At 36.3% G+C, this 17,879-nt stretch overlaps 1 protein-coding gene across 1 annotated transcript in view; it reads right to left on the reverse strand.

Annotated features, from left to right (window-relative positions):
• SMAD5 (SMAD family member 5) overlaps positions 1-17,639 on the reverse strand; it is a 46,866-nt gene extending 29,227 nt beyond the window's left edge. Inside the window, exon 1 of the mRNA XM_031953016.1 lies at positions 17,479-17,639. The gene's annotated coding sequence lies outside the window, so the exon portion shown is untranslated. The remainder of the gene's footprint in view (positions 1-17,478) is intronic.
• Between the last annotated feature and the right edge of the window lie 240 nt (positions 17,640-17,879).

The following is a 17,879-nucleotide window of genomic DNA, read 5'->3' on the forward strand; positions in this document are numbered from 1 at the left end:
TTCTATTCACTTCATTTAGCATCAGCTCATATGAGTCTTTCCAGGCTTTTCTGAAATCAGCCTGATCATCATTTCTTACTACTGACATATTAACCAAATTTTTAGTAAAAATAAATTTGAGACTATATATAAATTGCAAAAGATTAACCTAACCTACCTCTTAATCAGATAAAGATAACTTTGATTTATTATTTTCTGCAAAATTTAACTAAAATTTTAAAATGCCAGAACGAGGACAAAAGATCATTTAGCATTGAGAGAAACACTGGTTTAGAATACACTCATTTGTAAAGCACTTTTGAGAGTGGAAAACTATGAGGTGTATTGATTTATAAAAACTAAGAAAAACCAAGTCTGTGAAAAGTTTGGGACAAGACCCAAATGAACCATATCATTCTAAGGGAATTCACAGATAAAACTGGTCAAAGAACAAAAAAATAAATTATTAAAATACTGACAAAGTCATTACATTTTCACATAAATTACCACCATCATCCCTGACATGTGGATTATATTTGGAATTTAACATTTCAGATGAGATACACAGGAAAATGTTGAAAAATTACCCATGCATATGGTTTGTTTGTTTTTTAATTATAACTTTTTATTGACAGAACCCATGCCTGGGTAATTTTTTACATTATCCCTTGCACTCACTTATGTTCCAACTTTTCCCCTCCCTCCCTCCATCCCCTCCCCGAGATGGCAAGCAGTCCTATACATGTTAAATATGTCACAGTATATCCTAGGTACAATACCACAATTCACCCAACCATTCTCCAATTGATGGGCATCCATTTATTTTCCAGTTTCTAGCCACTACAAATAGGGCTGCCACAAACATTTTGGCACATACAGGTACCTTTCCCTTCTTTAAAATCTCTTTGGCATATAAGCCCAGTAGTAGCACTGCTGGATCAAAGGGTATGCACAGTTTGATAACTTTTGGGGCATAATTCCAGATTGCTCTCCAGAATGGTTGGATTCGTTCACAACCAACAATGCATCAGTGTCCCAGTTTTCCCGCATCCCCTCCAACATTCATTATTTTTTCCTGTCATCTTAGCCAATCTGACAGGTGTGTAGTGGTATCTCAGAGTTGTCTTAATTTCGATTTCTCTGATCAATAGTGATTTGGAACACTCTTTCATATGAGTGGAAATAGTTTTAATTTCATCATCTGAAAATTGTCTGTTCATATCCTTTGATCATTTATCAATTGGAGAATGGCTTGATTTCTTATAGAGTCAATTCTTTATATATTTTGGAAATGAGGCCTTTATCAGAACCTTGAACTGTGAAAATGTTTTCCCAGTTTGTTGTTTCCCTTCTAATCTTATTTGCATTAGTTTTGTTTATACATATAATCAAAATTTTCTTTTTTTGTAATCAATAATGATCTCTAGTTCATCTTTGGTCACAAATTGCTTCCTCCTCCACAAGTCTGAGAGGTAAACTATCCTATGTTCCTCTAATTTATTTATAATCTCGTTCTTTATGCCTAAATCGTGGACCCATTTTGATCTTATCTTGTTGTACGGTGTTAAGTGTGGATCCATGCCTAATTTCTGTCATACAAATTTCCAGTTTTCCCAGCAGTTTTTGTCAAATAATGAATTCTTATCCCAAAAGTTAGGATCTTTGGGTTTGTCAAACACTAGATTGCTATAGTTGACTATTTTGTCTTGTGAACCTAACCTATTCCACTGATCAACTATTTCTTAGCCAATACCAAATGGTTTTGGAGACTGTTGTTTTATAATATAGTTTTAGATCAGGTACAGCTAGGCCACCTTCATTTGATTTTTTTTTTCATTAATTCTTTTGAGATTCTTGACCTTTCGTTCTTCCATATGAATTTTGTTGTTATTTTTTCTAAGTCATTAAAATATTTTCTTGGGAGTCTGGTATATCATGCATGTTTTGTAAACAAAAAGCTTTAATAAAAAAAAATCTTACAGGGATTGTAAGGATCTTACCATAAAAAATGATATTTTAGGTGGGACTTAGAGGAAGCTAGGAAAACAAAGAAACAAAGATGAGAAAGAAAATAATTCCAGACAAGGAGGACTGCAAGTGAAAATACCTCCAGTCAGGAGATAGACTATCATAGTTTGAGGAAAAACAAAGAGGGCCAGTGTTAATGGAGTACAAAGGATGCAGGATAGGGTGGAGAGATGGAGGCGTGAAGTCAAGACAAAACTAGAAAAGAAAGTAGGGATCAACTTAATAAGAGCTTGAAATGGCAAAGAGAAGATTTTTATATTTGATTTTAGAAATGACAAGGAGCCATTATGGAAGAGTGACATGATCAGAACAATTTCATAGTTGAGTGGAAGATGAACTAGAATGGGAAAACACGAAACCAGAGAGAACAAGGAGTTGCTGTCATCCAGGGCCTGCTCCTGGGTGACAGCAACGTCAGAGAGAAGAGATTCTTATAGACGGTACTATGAATCGATAATAAATGGTAACAGATCTTTAAAATCAAATTCTTTTTAATAGTAACAACAGTGATATCTTATATTTTCTAACCTTTTCGGTTACCTTGATTTGCATTATATCTCCAACAAAGCAGATAAAAATCTTCCACATTTCTAGTGGAAGTAGTGCCTTCTAGTGTAGTAAAGAACTGCCAATGCTCTCATATTGTCTTGGTTTTAAGAACCCAGAAACACTATTATACAATAATAAAGCAGATACATTTTATAATTATCAACCAAGGGATTTGAAATGTTGGTAAAGACTCAATAGCAGTCTTCAAGAGTATCCCAACTTCATTTATACTAAAACAATCACCTATAAGTAATTGGACCTCTAAGCATATTTGTCAAGCCAGAGTGAGACTGGCAATTGTCTGAAGAAAACGTTGAAGCATGGTATTCAACCCAATAGTGGTATATCCACTGAAATACTGGTCCAGGGATAGAACCTCAGGAGATGGTGACTCTTTGGGGAAGCAGGGGTCGACAAACATATTGGCCAAGAAGTCTTTGTGGATGCTATAATGGATGAGGTTAGGACCTTATTTATAGGCAGTTTACTCTACTGTACGTAGCTAATCTCAGGCAAGAATGATGCAGCCAATAATTAAGCCTGAGGACATTACAGTATTAAGACAGAGATTATTGATCCAGTATTGGAATATAAACTGGAACAATACAGAGGGCTCTTGAGCTTCCTAATATTTCATACTTTTGGGAAGGTAAGATGCAGGATTCATCCCATAATCAAATCAATGGAGAGCTTCTCCGTTAGCAGTGGCAAGAAATTCAATTCAATATATATATTTATTAAGCACTTATTTCTATGCCAGAGACTGTGCTGTTTGAAGATCCATACAAATAAGAAAAAGTTCCTGCTCTCGAAGGGTTTACAATCTAATGGAGGAAGACAAAGGAAGACAAGAAAGGCAAGCAAGGTTTGGTAGCATCTTATCTGTGGAGTTGAAATACAAAATATAATGAACTCAAAAGTCCAATTTCTGCCCTCTATGAAAGAAGGCTTTGGGAGGTGTTTGGTACTCTACTTTCCAGTCCTCCAATCAGAAATGGACAATTAGATCACCTGACATCTGCAAATAAAACACCGATATCAATTGCCCAACCAACTGCAATTGGTTCTCTAGTCAAACACCTAAGCACCTATACTACCTGTTAAGAAGACCCATCATAAACAACTTCTTGTGGTGGTAACTTGGTATCAAGGGATGTTGCCACTGTTAAGAAAAAAATGAACCAGTTTATAGACTGGTATCTTAATGGTTTAAAGATAAGCAACAATCATCAGACCCCAAAATGCACTACTTCAGGGTGGGGGGGATTAGGGAAGGAGAGGAGATGAAGGGGGAAAAAAAGGAGAATGTGACCAAAGAACAGTTGACAGTACATATCATTCATTGCTTGCTCAGTAACATTTTAAAGCTTGAGCCTGCATATATCATAAATTTGATTTTAGATGCCATTTGTGCATTAGTATATGGAAAGTGAAGAGTTAGGAAGTAGGGGGGAAGGGAAGAAGATATGGCAGATTTGTAAGACAGAAGTTTAAGCAGAAGTGACAGAATTTCCTCACATTCCCTCCAATATTTCTCATTTTTCTTTTATGTCATTTTAGCCAATCTGCTAAGTGTGAGGTAGTACGTCGGGAGCTGTTTTAATTTGCATTTCTCTGATCATAGTCATTGACTTTTTTTTATCATCTGACTATATAAATAAATTTAATTTCTTCATTTCAAAAAACTGCCTGTTCACATCCTTTGACCATTTATCCATTAGGAAATGATTTCTATTCTTACAAATTTGACTCAACTCTCTATATATTTGAGAAACAAAGCCTTTGTCAAAGAAACTTGCTATAAAATATTTTTTCCAGGCTTCTGCTTTCCTTTTAATCTTGGTTTATGCAAGAACTTTTAAAAAATATAACTTTATTTTTTCCAATTAATTTTTAACATTTTTTTAAAATTCTGAGTTCAAAATTTTTTCCCTCTTCACTCCTAAAAAAGTTAAGAATTTCAAATAGGTGATATATATGCAATCATATAAAATATTTTCCCATGTTAATCATGTTGTGAAGTAAACAGAACACACAAACACACACACTCCAAAGAAAGCAAAAATAGCATCCTTCAATCTAAGACTCCCATCAATTCTCTAGATATGGATAGCATTTTCTATCCCGAGTCCTTGGGAATTGTCTTGAATCACTGTATTTCTGAGAAGAGCTAAATTATTCATAGGTGATCATCTCACAACTTTGCTGTTACTATGTATGACAGTCTTATTCTGCTCACTTCACTCAGCATCAATTCATGACTTTCCAGATTTTTCTGAAATCTGCCTACTCATCATTTCTTATAGTGTAATATTATTACATTACATTACTATACCACAACTTGTTCAGCCACTGCCCCAACTGGTGGGCATCCTCTCAATCTCCAATTTTTTTCAACCACAAAAAGAGATGTTAGAAATATTTTTGTGTATTTGGGTCCTTTTCTTTTTCATGTGATTTATTTGAGATACAAACACACTAGTGTCATTACTGAATCAAAGGGTATTGTGCAAAAACTTTTTAATGTAATAAAAAATATGCATTTACATCCTGTAGTTCTCTATCTCTTGTTTAACCTTATTAAATCTATTTCTCTTTCCTGTTTACCTTATGCTTCTCTTGAGTCTTGTGTTTTAATATCAATTTTTTTTCAGCTATGATCTTTTTAATCAGGAACACTTAAAAATCCTCAATTTCATTACATAAATTACTTTTCCCCTTGAAGGATTACATTGTTTTGTTGGGTATATAATTCCTGTTTGTAATCAAAGTTCCTCTGTCTTCTAGAATATCATAGTCCAAACTCTTCTATCCTTTAAACGTGGAAGCTGTGTATTATCCTAACTGTGGTTCCACAATATTTATATTCTTTCTGGATAGTTACAATATTTTCTCCTTGATCTAAGAGTCCTGGGATTTGGCTAAAATATTCCTGGTAGTTTTCACTTGGAGAGCGCTTTGGTTTCTATTTTATCTTCTGGTTCCAAAGATATCAGTTTTCCTTGATAATTTCTTAAAGTATGATATCTAACTAAACTCCTTATGTGATTATGGCTTTCAGGCAGTTCAATAATTCTTAAATCATCTCTCCTCAATCTATTTTCCATGTCAGTTTTTTTTTTTTCCAATGAGATATTTCACATTTGCTCCTATTTTTTCATTTTTTTAATTTGTGTTTGTTTCTTTAAGTCTCATGGAAACATTAGCTTTTACTTACCTACTCCTAAATAATTATTTTCTTCGGTGAGCTTTTGTACTTTTATGATTTAGCTAGCCAATTCTACTTTTAAAGGAATTTTTCAGGAAATTTTTGTATCTCTTTTACCATTTGGCTTATTCATTCTGTAAATTGTGTTTTATTTTTTGCCAAGTTATTCTTTTTTCATGATTTTCTTGCTTCACTATCATTTCTCAATTTTTCCTCTATTTCTTTTAGATTTTTAAAATCCTGTTTGAGTTCTTCTAGGAACTTTTTTTTGGGGGGTGACGGAAGCTTGAGAGCAATTCACATTTTTTCTGAAGGTTTTGTATATAGCTGTTTTGACATTGTTGTCTTCTGAGTGTTTTGTTTTTCCCTGTCACCATGTTAACTTTCTATAGTCAGATTCTTTTTGTTATTATTGTTTGCTCTTTTCCCCCCAGTCTCTTTTCTTGACTTTGAACTTATTAATTTGGATTCTGCTCCCCGGCATGTAGGAGGCACTATCCCAAGCTTCAGGTTTTTCATGCTGTTGTTTTCAGAGCTAGTTGTTGGGATCTTTTAAGTTTTCACTTTTTTCAAGGTGATTTAGTCTAAGGAAAGGTATAGTCACTATTGTCCTGTGCTCTTATTGATGAATTCCCACATTCTTTTTCTTATCTTGGAACTGTGTCCAGATCTCTACTCCTGTTAAGTGCTTCTCCTCACCCTGGGACTATGATCCAGAGCTGCTTATAAACAATGCAACAGAATTCAGCTCCCAATGTCTGCAAAGGGTGTCTTGTAATCTCCTCCTGACCAGTTGTCCAACTTACTTACCATATGTAGGCTAAAAGCTCTGGAAGCCATCAACACAAATTTATTGACTATCTCTCGCATGCTCCCATGGACTGTTTTGGCATAGTCTGTGCTCCACTTTCACCCCAATGAGACAAACTTTTCTGTCAACTTTCTAAGTTGTCTTTGGCTGCAAAATTTTTCACTTCATCCTTTTGTTGGTTCTGTATTTAGAAGAGTTGGCCAAGTCCCTTGCCTTTATTCTACTACCTTGCTTCCACCTTACAGTATATTACTCTATTACTCTTAATATTTGCTGAATTAAATTTAACGACTTGCCTGTAGTCACACAGGAGAGTGTGAAAGGACAGTACAGTTAGTTTGGATTTGATCCTAGATATAGTCCACCTCTACTGATTAATCAATAAACTATTAATGTTAAGGAATATTCCTTTAAAAAAATTCAACAACAAAAAAAACCCAAAACACACATAAAAATGAAAACTGCTCAGGATAAAGCTTGCAGGGACTGACATTTAAATAACTTTGAAGTACCACTAATATTGAGATAATCAAAAAACTATCAAAGCACATTTTTCCAGAAGCAGCAAAGAATTTTTCAAAGTGGCTAACTTCTTACCTATACCTAAAAAAACAATTCCATCCTCAACATCCCAGGAATGTATGTTTGAAAATCCCCAATGTTAGAAAACCTAATGCTTCCTGAAGCAGCCAGTTTTATTTTGGAGTAGCTTGGTAAATTTTTCCTTACCATTTATGAATGTTTCTCTCTTAGCAACTTTCACTTAGCTCTGCTAATATCAAACATAATTTCTCTCCTCAAATACCACCACTACTCTTAAGTGCAAGCCTTCATCACCTCATTCCTGGACTATTATAGTAGCCTGCTGATAGGGAGAGATTTGAGGAAAGCTGACCTATTCCAGGCCATTCCCTTTTCATCCACTTTTTAATTTCCTAAAGCACAGCTCTGACAATTGTCAGTTTTCTCCCCTCAAAAAAAGTTATCAGTGGCTTCTCTGTATCTCCAGAAATAAACAGAAAATTCTGTTTAGCATTCAAAGCCCTTCTTAACCTAGTCCCTTTTATATTTTCAGTCTTTTCACACCTTATTTCCCAATAAGGACTTTAGAATGCAGTGATACTAGTTTCCTTCCTATTCCTCAAATAAGATATTCCATCTCTTGATTTCATTAATTTTCTCTGGCTTTGCCTGGAATGCACTCCTCCCTCATCTCTGCCTCCTGCCTCTCCTGACTTCCTTCAAAGTTTCAATTAAAATTCTGTCTTCTACAGTAAGTCTTTTCTTATTTCTCTTAATTCTACTACCTTCCCTCTGCTAATCATTTCCTATTTACCTTGTATATGCCTTATTTGTATATATTTGTTTAATGTCTCCCCTATTAAATTGTGAAGTCTTTTGCCTCTTAATCAGGGTTAAATAAATGTTTATTTACTGGTTGACTTAACTGTCTTTGAACAGAGTATAGACTTAGCAAATGTTTGTTTTTATGTGTTCTTTCCTCTTTTCTCACCCCACTAACACTTTTTAAGGAGCTTATAGCCCAAAGAGCATTCTGAGATACAGAATGGTAGGTAGCAGTGATGAAAGATCAATTGAAGGTTTTTGAGGACAGGGAAAACATGGGTATATTTGTAAGCAATAGACAATGGGATGATAGGAAAAGACGAAAAATAAATGAAAATGGGGATGTCAGAAAGAGCAATCTGTTGGAGCAGATGGGAAGGAATGGGATCATTTGAGCAGGTGTGGGGAGGATCTTGGTGAAGAGTAGGGCCACCTCATGTGAGAGAGGAATGGAGATCATTGTAGAAGATGTACTATGAAATGAGGAAGAGAAAAAAACAAAGAGTGAATGGCCTCAAAATTATTTCCCTGTAAAATATGAGACAAGGATCTCAAGTGAAAGAGTAGAAGAGCAGCAGCTTATGGGAGGTTTGAGGAGGGATGAAAAGCTTTGGAAGAGTCACTTTGGAAAATAGGATAATGAGCTGATGAAGCAGGCATAGAAAGACTGCTAGAAGCAGTGAGGGCCTACTTCAGTCTGTGCAACATAAAACTTAAGTGAATTAAGTCAGAACAGTTGTATGGTTTTCTTCCCCTTCATTAAACAGCATATTTGTAGTAGCAAAGGTGGTGAATAAAGGCAGTGATCTAAAACTAAGGCTTGGCAGGGAAGAATATAATAGACTCACTATCATGACAAGAGGCCTACTGACTCAAATTTGTTCTTTCATCAAAAAGTCAAAATGGGGAAAAGAGGAAAAAGCAGTAGTAGAATGGTATGGGAAAGAATTGAGGGGTCAAGGGACTGTAAGTCATAATACAGATGAAATGCAGGGTTTTATAAGGAGATGCATAAGGTAAAAAACTGATAGTTATAATAGAACAAAGGGATTTTCAAATTCTTTATAGTGTAAAGGTACATTTTTGGATGATACCATCTTAATGTGTAACTGAGATAGGATATTAGAGTAGTTCATGGGAAGTGGAGAGATTAAAGTACTGAGTGGTTCAGATATTTGAAAGTCCATAATGTATTGAATGAAGTTCCTTTATATGAGGACAGAAGTTAAAAAGGAAAGAAAAATTGTGAACCATATGTTGAACTCATTGAGGACAGAAGGGGAGTTGCCTGAAGATTATGACTGGATGATAGATATAACTAACATGAAATTCAAAAGATTCAAGGTTACTGAAGGAGGGAGGAAGAAAAAAACCTGGAAGTGGTAATAAGAGTAGTCCAATTCCTTCCCTGGTACCATTCTCTTGAGAGAAATAAATGAAGGTGTAGTCAGCTGTGTCATCAGGGTGAAGTCTAGTTTCAGTAAAATCCAGGAAATGGAAGGAATAGGAAAAAGAAAAAATAAAAGAATGATGAGAAGTGCATAGTGTAAAGAACAAGTATTCCACAGGGCATAATGAAAGGGCTCAATGATAAACTGATGTAAACAATGATCACCATAAAAGTTCAGAGGGAATCCACAAGAGAGAGTCTTTTAAGAAGAAATAAGATTTGATTTGAGCAAATGAGAAATAGGAAAGCAATCCACAAAAGGGAATTAGAGTAAACTAGAGGAGGAAGCTTGAATGTAGAATATTTCTAAATGAGGGAGGGAAAGAGTGAATTGATTTGGTTACAGTGGAGAAGTTCAATGAGATAAGGCAGGTGTGGTCAAGATTTCTAGAGCCAAGAATATCAGGCTAAAAACTTGGATTTTCTTTTAATTTCAGTAAGGAATGCCTGGGAAGATGGAGGGAAAAGGTCTAAAGCATTACTTGGAAAATATTCATCTGGCTGTGATACCTATAGTTGGAAAGCAAGAGAAGTGGAAAGCAAGAGAAAAATAAAAGCTTCATCCATACATAACATTTTAATGCATTGGGATTGTTTCCTTATCTGTAAAATGAAAAGAGGCAGACTAGATAACCTCTGAGGTTCCTAGAAGCTTCTATTGATTCTATGATAAAGTAGGACATGAGAAGAACAAAAAAGGCTATTGAAAAGCTAGCCTAAAACATAAAGGTTATTAAGTGAAGCACTCTGTACTCACATATAAAGGCTTCAAGAATGTATCTGACCAGGTGATACTGAATACACTGGAACTTCCAAAACTTAAAGAAAAGAAAAGCTTGTGGCAGCATCATACTGATAGGAAATTTTTCAAACGAATGAAAAATTAAAATTTTTCTAATAAAAAAACTTGTCCTAGACTTAACATATTCCAAGAGTGAGAGATGAAGTCTCCAATTTCCCTCTCAATTTGCTTTAAATTCTAATTAATTTTGAGCAATTACCTAATGCCAAAAAACTGATCAGAACTAGTTTTTATTTAGTTTTTAATTTTGTTTACTTAAAAAAGGGGCATGTGTCCTAGCCAGAGATTATTGAAGCTAAGCTGGAAAATAATCTGGAATTCCACTGTGGGGGGAGAGAAAAGGAATTTGTTTTTTTTTTTGTTTTTTTTTTTAAATCCATTAGCCCCTGGACAGAACTGGGAGGGTGGAGAGTTCCAAACCTGATTCAGAAAAAAGATTCATCAGTGTTATTCTTTTGGAAAGAATACAAGAAATTTCTCCCTTCAGTTAGCCACACTCCTTTTTGAATGTGATTTTTTTCTTCCTCGTTAAGTAGAAGTAGTGTTGACTTAAACTACAAGTGAGTGAAATGTATTGCATTCTTCTTATTCCTCTTGTAGATTGCTGTATATTAAACAACTAGCTTTGGGGAGGTTCATTTGCCAGACAAGTCAAAACCAATTCCACATATCTTGATTACCACCTCCACTCAGATCCAGGTGGAGATTGCCCCAAACCCTGAGTTCTAGAGCCTTAGGAATAAGTAGGAATAGTCCCAAATACTGAACCTTCTTCTGGGCCAGATTCCACAAAAATCAATGAGGGAAGATCAATGTGGAGAAGGAGCCCACTTTCTCATCACCACAGGTAGCTGTTGACCAGTAACCACCAGCTGGCAGAAGAACACAGGGCTGCACCTCTAAAATCACTAGTCCTGCTTTCAGCTCAGCCCTCACATCCATCATTAGAGAAGGGGATGACTAAGTAACTGCTATCTACAGCAAGTCAAGCAAACTAACCTAGTTGAGACAGTGAGGAACCTTGGGAGAAAGAGCAGACAGCATGTGCTTTCTTTTAACAGTCAAACCATCGCCACTATTTATACTCAGAGCCTACTGGAGACTGCTGAGGATCTTGGACCTAAGACTTTTGGTAACAGCAATGCTTTCATTACATTGCCCACAGTCATCATCCTGGGACCACAGCAATTCCTGTGGAGACACATCCTGGCAAATGTTCCTACAGATGCTATGCTTACAAACTACTAAAGACACAGAAAAGAAAGTCCTTGCCACCAACATCTTTGGCACTGTCAAATGGTCCAATATCAGAAATTGATACAATAAGATTTTATAAGTAGAAATAACATTAAAGAGGCGGCAATATCATGTACTCTGCCACTGCATCTTATGGACCATGGGATCTTTCCATTTGATTTGCACCTGAAAATTTTTTATGTGTTTTTCACCACCCAAGAATACAAGCTCCTTGGTAGCAGGGACTATTTTCTTTTCTATCTGTATCCCCATTGCTTAGCACAGTGGCTTTGCATGTAGCAAGCACTTAATATATGCTTTTTTCATTCATTCCTTTGCCAACTGTTACTTCTGAGTTTAGCATTCAACCTCTGTATTTTAAGAACCATACCAGGGTTTATTTTGTTTTGAATTTTAACCATACCAGGGTTTATTTCGTTTTGAATTTTTCTTTTTCTATTTTTAATTTTCTAATTCATTTTTATTTTTCTAATTTTTATTTTCTAATCATAGTCTAAGCCTTGTTCGTGGAACATGGATGATCAATTCCACATATTTAAAAGGATGCTGAGGCAAGTATTGCTGGCAGAAACAAGTTCTATGAAATGATTCAGATTATTTTTTCTCAAGAGCTTGGAAAAGACAATCATCTTCATTATGAAGCCTAGGGAAGGGAGATATGTGATACTATAGGGACCAATTAGGGGAATCTCCTTTATCTGTGTTTTGCATCCAAGATATCCAAGAGCCAGAGGATTAGGCTTTTAATATGATAAAAATCATGGAAAGAAGTTGAAATTCCAATGTTAATAAGGATTTTCTCATAAAACCTGGTTTTCAGTTTCTATTTTTAAAATAGCTATAGAATCTTGTTCTTCTTCCCCAAATCCTAATTTTCATGTTTATTGTGTTGAACCACTACTTTTCTCATGTCTCATTTTGGCACATGTGTTAAGGAAAAAACAAAACAAAATCCAAACAAACAAAAGAAAAACCATCAAAAAAGAAAGGAATAAAGAAGCCTCCTCTTATAATATACTCATTAATTCTTGCTTGAAGGTCTCCAGTAAAAGAAAATCTACCACTCTCCTAAGGCAACATATTCCTATGTGGATTTCTCTAATGCAAGGGATTTTAACCTGGGATCCATGAATTTTTAAAAAACATATTTTGATCATTATATTTCAGGAGAATGTTTTCTATATACCACCATTTTATTTAATTCATTGAAAAACGATTATTCTGAGTTTGGCTTTATAATACCAGAGAAGTCCATAACACAAAAAAGTTTATGAATCCCTGCTCCAACTTAATACACGTATGTTTGTCTCTTTAAAACTTTCACCCAACAAAACAAAACAAATCCCTCCTCCAGGAGATAACCTCTACAAATAGCTGAAAACAATTATTCATCTTTTCTTTTCCAGATTAAGCATCACACCATTTCCTTCAGTTGATCCTTATACAACATTTTACTTTTAATTGTGCCTCCAATATTGCTAACAAAATAACAGATATTTATAGAGCACTTGAAGCTTTACAAAGCCCCTTTACATACATCAGAAGTTACAAGGCAGATGGCATAAAGAACTAGCTATATCCTGATGTGAATAATAAAATGTGAAAATTACAAACCATCCTTCCCCTAACCACACTAAAGTATTAGGTAAAGTGAAAACTAAAAATAACATACAAGTATCATTTTAAAACAAGATAGACAGAATATAGTATACAAGGCTTCAAAGTCAATAATCAACTGTAAGAAAATACTATAGTTTATAAAATCTACTTACAATTTACAGTATTACATATGAAAAAATATTTTATTAAAATATTTTTTTTCCTAAGATAGGCAGGGTAAGGCCTCAGTAAAACTCGGGGGGAGAGGGGGGAGGGAGGAGGAGAATCCTCTATAAGAACAAGGTCTTAAATTTATTTGCCCAAAGCTATTATCAAAATGAATGTAAAATTATTGAACTATTTATTCTTGTGAAAAACAAACCAAAAACAACAACTGAACTCTAGGTATCTAATCTTTTAGAAATGGAAGAGCAACGAAGAAGTGCCAATGCAAACTGAATCTATGCTTTCACATTAGAAATCAAGCCAATCTTTTTTTTAAAATCACTGATTTTAAAAATCCTTTATAACTACTTTTAGGTCCAAGTCTTTTATATTATTAAACATAGCTAGTGAAATTATACATGTTAGAGAAAAAGTAAAAGTGTAGGATTAAAAACCAATCAAGCAGCAAACATGTTTTAAAAATCAAATAAGAAAATATATATATATATATATATATATAAAGTATTTTAACAAACCTCAAAGCACAATACAAATGTGAACTATTCTGTGCTAAACAATGTGCTGGACTCCAAAAAGAAAGACATTAAATTTCAGGAAGGAAAAGACCTTCATTTACCCAAATTTTGGGGAGTGGGCAGCAAGGATTAGACCCGATAACTGTAATACACATTTCCAGAAAAGTATTATGAAATTAAAAAACAATTACAACATGAAGTTCACAAAAGAAAATCAATACAAAGGGTGATCAGGAGTTAATTGGAAAGAAGAAATCAATCAAGATATAGGGCCTAAAAGCAAAGATGTGTAGAGGCAAGAAAATGTAGTCTCTTAATTTTACTGGTAGAAAGTACCTAACCATAATTAATATTTGGGTAGCACCTGAATGAAAATCTTTGAATGTAAATTATTTCCAAATTTAATTCATTTATCTATAATAATCTTTCTCAAATACAGACCTGAACATGTTATTTAAACAAAATGTCAATAGGTTTCTACTGCAAAATCAAGTGTAATGATAAACTACCATAAGAGATTCTATGGTAAAAGGTACCAAGTGGCATCAGTATTAAAAGGAAGAGCAATGGCCTGGAAGTCAAGAGATCTTGGGACCTTTAGGCCTCATAATTTTCTACCTGGTAAGATATTTTTGTAGTCCCCTGGTGATATGATCCATTATGTAAATCCAATATGAAATGTACCCAAATCTATTGAACTGTAAGTCAGGAAATGCTCTAACAAATACTATTAATGAAGAATAATTTTCCACCCTCTTTTTAATAGTGGAAATAATCACTTTTAGAAAAACCAAAACTTACTTATATAAAACTTATGAAATATTTTAAAATATTAGAAGACTTCAGATTTCCTTACAGTTCTGAATAATATGCCAAGTAAGACTCAAACACTTTTTTCTATTTCATTTAAAAATTATATATTACGTATAAAATACATAATACTTTCAAAAAACAGCCATTTGGCCAATATAAAGTTACAGAAAGCAATAGACTGTCCATTGAAAAGAATAAAAAGGATTACTATATACCATAAAGTTTGAATTCATAATAAAAACAAGAAATAAGGCTCCCCAGGCAGAATTATGCTTCTACTCTACATCTTATTCATGCCTGTACTCTCCACACTAACAATATCAGATTTAATGAATCTACCTACTATATTAGGTGGTCAATTTTGTATGCTCATCTAGCTTTATTACCTATCAGCTCTAAGTGACAAAGGATGAACAAGTAGAATATACTAATGCAGGAAGGACTTGCAATATTGTGGGAAGAAGATTTTAAAGGGATTTATTTTTCATACAATGAGTCAAGTGCATAAAAAGATAAAGATGAGAATGAAGAGAAGATATAGCATACAAGTATAGGTGGTAAAGACTTATTAACCATTGAAAAAAATAAGTCAAATCTAAATATAGTCATTTTAAAAATGACTCCTTTATGTATTAATGTTGAATAAAATTAATCAACTGTCTTAAAACTTTAAATTGACATGCTTTGAGATCCTTAGGGAGAATGATTCACTGGCCCTTGTTAATTTGTAAACAGCTTTCTTGAAGTTTCTGAACTTTAAATCAAACTACCACTTTAAATTTTATAATCATTTTGGGATCAATGTGGAAAAACAAATCTTCCCACTCCCATATCTATTGCTGAAAATGCTGGTAAGAATTTAAAACCATCAGCAGCCAGTTTAGAAAAAAGACAATACCTCTGAACTTGCCAAGGAATAACTTTTTTTAAGGATAAACTGAAAAACTAACATTCAAATCACTACAAGTTATAGACTGGGTACTTTGAGTTTAAGAATGTTATCAGTCTCATTGCAATAAAAGTGTGTGCTAGTGTTTGTTGTTAGATAACAACACTTTTCAGTGCTGGGGAACAACCAAGATATGACACCCCAAACAAACTTCAAAACTTTTTCCAAAGAAAGTTAAGGTAAACAAGATATAGTTAGCACCACTCCCACAAGCAGCCAAGAATGTTTTGTTTTTTTTCTCTCCCAGATTCCCAGCTGGTCAGGAAGCTCTCTGCAATCAAGATAGAGATCTGGCACAGAGTTATCCAGGTATTCCTCACCTCCTGGTCTGAATACTGCAATGTGTTCTATTTCCATCAAAACCAGAATCGGAATTTATTTAATTTAAGTGAATTAATTACCCCCAACTCTTCTCCCCACAAGTTAACTCTTGATAATTGCTTTAAAAGAGACGTATTCTCAATAATAAACTTTAAGTCTCCATTTATGCTTTCTTATGGTGAAATTCATTATTGTGTTGGACTTTATACCTGATGGCTATCAATTTTAAATTTTGTGATGTCCAAGTACTCCAGCTTTTTAACTGTCATCAAAAAAAATCTTTTGGATCCGGAGAACGCTCAAATTCAGAACTAGATCCATATTTAAGGTTCAAAGGTTCATACACTTCAAAAATCCACTAAATCACAGACATGTTTGAGTATCATAGATTTGAGATAAAAATGTCTCTGTTGGAATTAAGAGGAAAATAAGTAAAATCGGAAGGAAATAACCTCAGAATTTGTGAGGACCAATCCCAGGTTACCAAGTGAAACTATTAAGTACTGATAGCCATTTGTGAGAAGTTATGTGAATTGCACCAGTTCGAAAGAACCCATGTGAATCCTTTTCAATGGATAAAAACTTCCAGGGTGAGGATATCAGCCTCCCCTGTAGTGGGCAACAGAAGAGGAGAGCTTTAAGGGGAGAACAGAGGAGGAGAGATTAATTATGACCTTGAGTAAGTCATTTTAGCATTGTAAGCCTAGGTAAAGCAAAGTAAAATAAAGATTAACTATCTGAGCTCTATAAAGGCTTTTCAGCTTTTTTTTTTAATTCTTTGATTCCAAAAGGATGAAATGGCACAGTGCAAAAAGAACCTCTCTAGCTTTGCTTCTCTTAAGCAGCAGGGTTCATATAGGTCCACCTACTCATACCGGAAAACGCAGTTAATAAGTCTGCCCTCCCCCCCCCCAGCAACGTCCCCAATACCAGGGACTACCCCCCCCGCCCCCCGCTCACCCCTCACCCCGCCCGCGGAGAGTTTCCATGCCAGGAAGCTACGGGCCTGGTAGGCCGCTCGCTCCAAGACCTCTCGAGGCAAGCCCTTACTGATCTCCCCCAGATTTTTAATTACAGGGCCCCCGTCCCCTGCTTTTGGTGACAGAGATACTATTGTTTGCCTTGCCTCTCTCGGGCTGGCGGCCAGGCAGAGCACTCCGAACAGGAGCCGTTATCGTGACTCTGGGCCACTCTTGAGGGCCCCCGTCTAGGTAGGCCCCGGTCCACCTGACTGCTCAGCCCTCCGCTTAGCATCCCCGCTTCTCCTTGGGAAAAGGCAGCCGTCCCATTTCCCGGCCCCAACGCCGTCCCGGGCTCGGGTCCAGACGGCCGGGGCCCCCTGACACGGCCCGCTAGGAGCCTGGCACGTAGTAGGCGCTTGTTACACTGTGGCACAAGGAGAAAGGCGCTTGGCGGGGCTCGGCTGTGGGGCACAGGACACAAGGGTGTCCTGGGTGCGCCAGAGTTCCGCTTGCGCGCGTTCCCGCCGCCTGCACCCGTTAACGGCCCGACCCCGCGGGTCCCGGAAGCCGACGCGACACAATCAAGGGAGGCGGGGACGGCAGCCGCGGCCTGGGAAGGAGCCGCCGCTGTCTATCCCTCACAGACCTCGGGGTCTCCCCTCGCGCCCCACTCCCCTCCCCGCGTTAATAGAATACACTTACAAACCAAGTAAAGCAGACGGGGGCGGGGCGGGGCGGGGGAGAGTGTCCCCGCCGGTGCTCCGGGCACACTCGCAGAGCGCGGACCAGTTCCCACTCAGTGCAACTTTATTAGGTCCCAGCTTCGGGAGACACTGCCCGCTCCCGGGCCGGCGAGGACCCGGATGGTGGGGGAGGGCTGCAGCTGGAAAGAGCGCTGCAGCGGTGGCGCCTGCGCATTGGGACCGACTTGTGGCGGCCCTGGGAGTTCGAGCAGCTTTGGGGTTCGCTGACATTAGCCCCCGAATTCCCCTTTCCCTCCAGTCCCATCCCTTATTATCTGTACGTACGAGCCGGAATAGTAACACTCCTCATGGTACTGCAGAACTTAAGTCAGAGCTTATCACTTTGCTAGAGAACTGCTC

This window comes from Sarcophilus harrisii, chromosome 2 (assembly GCF_902635505.1).
Source record: "Sarcophilus harrisii chromosome 2, mSarHar1.11, whole genome shotgun sequence".
NCBI classification, from domain to species: domain Eukaryota; kingdom Metazoa; phylum Chordata; class Mammalia; order Dasyuromorphia; family Dasyuridae; genus Sarcophilus; species Sarcophilus harrisii.